Source organism: Sinocyclocheilus anshuiensis, unplaced genomic scaffold, assembly GCF_001515605.1.
Source record: "Sinocyclocheilus anshuiensis isolate Anshui unplaced genomic scaffold, SAMN03320099.WGS_v1.1 scaffold682, whole genome shotgun sequence".
In the NCBI taxonomy this organism is placed as follows: Eukaryota; Metazoa; Chordata; class Actinopteri; order Cypriniformes; family Cyprinidae; genus Sinocyclocheilus; species Sinocyclocheilus anshuiensis.
In genome coordinates this window covers 501,517-506,305 of record NW_015547682.1, presented here as the reverse complement: position 1 = coordinate 506,305, position 4,789 = coordinate 501,517, and the positions used below count along the sequence as shown (strand labels likewise).

The 4,789-nt window shown below is 41.0% G+C and overlaps 1 protein-coding gene across 1 annotated transcript in view; it reads right to left on the bottom strand.

The window, feature by feature from the left end:
- ppp1r16b (protein phosphatase 1, regulatory subunit 16B) overlaps positions 1-4,579 on the bottom strand; it is a 55,995-nt gene extending 51,416 nt beyond the window's left edge. The window contains exon 1 of the mRNA XM_016505631.1: positions 4,437-4,579. The gene's annotated coding sequence lies outside the window, so the exon portion shown is untranslated. The remainder of the gene's footprint in view (positions 1-4,436) is intronic.
- Positions 4,580-4,789: the final 210 nt, after the last annotated feature.

Here is a 4,789-nt window from a genome sequence, read left to right as displayed (position 1 = left end):
CACACACCCACACACACACACACACACACACACACACACACACACACACACACTCCTCCAGAGAAGCCGCCTGGTACAGGAAGGCACAAGAAAAGGCTGCGAGAACGAAGCTCTCAAAATATCTGACTGTTCTGAAGCATCTCAAAATGAAACTTCAGAAACCAAAGCCACACTTGAGATTTACACCGTCACGGTTACAGCAAAAGAATCTCACAGTCTCGTCATCATCAGGATCTTCACACTGTTTATCGTGTTTTAACCCTGCACAAAGCAACGTCTCACACTTGTCATTTTGAGGGCAAACATAACGTTCCGTAATAGAATGTTACAGTAAATCAACAGCCAATCACAAGCTGCTTTAATGCCTTATTAAAGTCGCAATAAAACTGAACTAGCGTGGATCTGAGTGTAACAGATTATCAAAAAAGAAACAATGTTGGGCGGGGCTTGGTTCTGTGCATCAGTTGTTGATTGGATGTTCAGATATGGGCGTGGCTCTCAAAAAAATTTATGCAGATGAGCGTAAGCTCAGTTTAAGAGCATGAAATGATTGGAGAAATCCTGCATACATCACCAGAGAGAAGAAGATCCGGTTACGATATTCTGATTAAACATTACCACATTAAAACCTTTTTTAAAAAATGAAACATATGAACTTGCGGAGTTTGTGAAATACCAGCATGAAGAAAATGATGAACCTTAAACCTCATGAGATCTGACTCGTGTGTCCTTATCAGAATTACATAACTAATGACATTCGTCCTCGATGCAATATGAGGGTGGTAGTAAAAATTATGATGAACCGTTTACATTAAGTAAAGCTGTAGTACTGGCACATGTCTCACATTATGTTTCTGACTAAAGTCAACATGATACCTGGTTAGTCTGCATTAAAAAGTCAACGCTGACATTGATTATTTCGTGTAACTGCAGCAAAAACTGGGAAATGCATGCAATCTCTGAAGCACTTGTGTGTTTTGGCTCATGTTCACCGAACAACAATAAAAGGAAAAGTCTAATGCAAAGTCTCCTTCTTTCTCACACACACAGTTACCAGCCCGGCCCGTGAGGTCACTTCCTGTACAGGATGTAAGGCTGTATCTGATTGGCTGAGAGGCTCATTAATAGCTCTCACATGGGGCAGAAACATATGTAAACACAGACTGATGGGTAAAAGTCACCAACCACCTCCTACATCAGACTTTGGTCACGACTAACAGCGTTCTGACATCCTTTTGACACATAGAACTAAAAAGCCCTTGTGCTGATGTGGGCAATGTTTGCCTGGAAAAGGAAAAACTAAGTCGTGGCTCAGCAAAAAAGGAGATTTGTGTGCCACTTGCTCTTCAGAGCGAAGTTTATTGCAAATGCAAGTTGTCACAAAAATAACAAAACAAGCCTTTTGCAATCACTAAAATTTGTGTTGCATTGCAAAAAACTTGCTGCAGCACTGCATCTGTAAACCTGCAGCAGATGCATTCATGCACCGATACACACACACAGTGTTTTAATATCATGCACCCACGTTAAACTGTAAAGCGCGCTGTAAACAGGTCTCTGCCCAGATTAAACTCGCGATGTAAACCGGGGTCACTGTTCAACTCAACATCTGCAGCAAACGCAGCGCATGGATTACACAGCTGCAGGTGTTTGTGAAAATCCAGAGACGCCGCACTGCTCAGAAAACAGCTTTTGATGTCAATCACCATGTGCGGAGCATATTAATTAATAAAGACGTCATCTGTTTTACCCAGCCTGTTAATATTACATGAGTAACAATCTCATTTCTGCTGCTGGAATTACTCAACAGCACAAACTCACATGATAACACCACATCAAAACACACACACAACAACATCAGAGGATCATCGTGGGATATAAGTAACGGTCTCGACACTTTCGCATGGCAACCGTTTATAGCTAATAATAACAGAGTGAGAAACGAACTAACGGCCTGTTCACACCAAGACAGATATTCAGTGCGATAAACATTTTAATTTGAATGAATGGCTGTTAATGCATCCGTTTAGACCGACGCGAACATATGCATGCTGTCAATGCGACATATTTTTACAAAGAGGAGATGCAATTGCTTTCCATCACACTGCAAAGAAAACTAGCCGACCAATAGGATTGCCACCTTTGGTCACATGCTCAGAAATGCTGCTGTTACATGAAACCACAACCTGGTGGCGCTGTATTTAGTATTTTACTAAGTTTGATAAACATGTAGCGAATACAAAAATCTGAATTACGTGTTTGAAAACACGCAAATACTGTTTGACTCTTCGTAACGAGTGGACGTCAGTAACGCAAAGTTACGTAGCATTTTGTGTCTTGGAGTAACTTGGTATTTCTGCTTTTCTAAACGTTTCTTCTACTGTCAGACAGTAATTGTGCATTACTGTTTAGACCATTTCCCTTTTTTACGTATTGAGAAAATCGCATGCAAAAATTAGACAAACATTCATGTAGGTCTGAACGGGTTTTAGCAATTAAAGTCGTAATGAAACGGAACGAGCGACAAATCTTTTGCACCGACACGTACATCTGTGCATCCGTTGTTGATTGGATGTTGAGATGTGGGGGCGTCGCTCTCGAAGCCGGAGGCGGAGCTTAATGTGAGCTTGAAGCTGATTGTAAGAAAGGGGCGGGGTCTTAGTAAACAAATGATTGGCAGATGTCACCAGAGAGAATCTGTCATTTCACAGAAATAAAAATAGGATATAAAAAAAAGTAAAAATGAAAAATATGCATCGATGCATTGTGAATTTATATTTCATGCTGACTTTAAAATGAGGCGCTGTCTGCAGCAGAGTAGATAAAATGCATCTGTCTGACGACTGTCAGTGTGAATGTGTGCATGCACGACAGCGCCGCAGGTAAACTGTCAAGCGGATCAGACAGGCAGAACAGAACTCTTCCTCCAGCACACACGTACCAGAACACTTCATAAAGCCAGTTTAAAGGTCGCAAAAACTCTCACTAATGCACCTGATCAAAGCAGAAGCACAAATGCCACTGAAGCCTGGCTGTTTAAAGGACAGCGCTGTATAATCCTGATCATCTCGATTTAAAATGAGGAACATTCTTGAGTGAGGTTAACTGTGCGACAGGCATGTCAATATTAAAAAAGTCAAATATCACAAAACCTGAAGCCATTCTCTGTACGAGGAAAAGGAACTGCGGCTCATGCAAACGATAAACACACTGTTCTGATGCTGATTTGTTTGGACGCCATAAATCATGAGTGATTTTAGCTGAGCTGAAGAACATCAAGAGTCTCTTTCACCAGTAAAAAACCCACAGTTTTGGGTCATTTACCCTGGTAAAAACAAGGCATTCTTTGAGGTACACTGTAAATATCATTAACATGGTAATTCATGTCAATACCAAAATACCACGGTATTACCACGGAGACTCTACTTTTAACTTTGTTTACATTCCACAGATGTTTTATATGGAAACTAAACACAGGATGTGATGAAAATATCGAGTTCTGAACGATATACAAATACAATATCAAACACCAGAAATAAGACCACATTAGTAGCTATTATTAACAACACAAGTATTATCTGCAACAAAAGCCAAATATGACGATAAATGTGACTCTGGAGCACAAAAGCAGTGTTAAGTCGCTGGGGTATATTTGTAGCAATAGCCAACAATACATTGTATGGGTCAAAATTATACATTTTTCTTTTATGCCAAAAATCATTAGGATATTAAGTAAAGATCATGTTCCATGAAGATATTTTGTAAATGTCCTACTGTAAATATATCAAAACTTCATTTTTGATTAGTAATATGCATTGCTAAGAACTTCATTTGGACAACTTTAAAGATGATTTTCTCAATATTTAGATTTTTTTTTTTTTTTTTTGCAGTCTCAGATTACAGATTTGCCAAATATTGTCCTGTCCTAACAAACCACACATCAATGGAACGCTTATTTATTCAGCTTTCAGATTATGCATAAATCTCAATTTCAAAAAATGGACCCTTATGACTGGTTTTGTGCTCCAGGGTCACAATTATGGTAGCCTACAGTTCGACGTTCCGATTCGCGTCTGAACGCATCGAGGACAAATAACGCTCCCGCGTTCCGCGCATCGATTTATTGATTTATCACAGATCGATACTCACACAGACAGACAACATCACCCCAACAACTCCGAGCAAACACACTCGCACAGAAACACAGCCGAAGCCGCAGCGCCTGGAAATGCCGCAGTAGAAAGTACGCGAGCGAACCGAGCCGTTTAACGGACACAAGCGTTCAGAAAGTTGCTTTCCTCTCGCTCCCGTGTGACTCCGACAGCCGCCGAAGACGCGACATACCGCGCTGTGTTCTCTAACAGTTTGAGCGGATTCCCGGGAAACGCGTTGTAGCGGCAGAATCCGCCGGTGACGTGTACGTGTTACTTACTTACCGCGTGCGGAACGCCGTTATATTCCAAACGTTAATCTCGGGAAAGTGCGCTGATGAAGCGGCGGACGCTGGAGAGCTCGGTCTCCGGTCTGAAGTCCCTCCTCCTGGGCGGGGCCAGACAGCGCAACGCGCTCACATCCTGCAGGAAGCTGCTCTCATCTTCTTCATGTCTGTCTGCGTTCCACTTATGTTACATTGTAACAGCGATGACAAATATCGGCCTACATCAAAGTAAATAACCACATTGACTAAAGTGCCATGTTAAAACCTTGTTTTTGAACATGTAACATGTTTTAGTTTTTTTTTTGCTCTTGTTTTTAAAGGAACTGATATTAAATTGTACAACGAATTTAA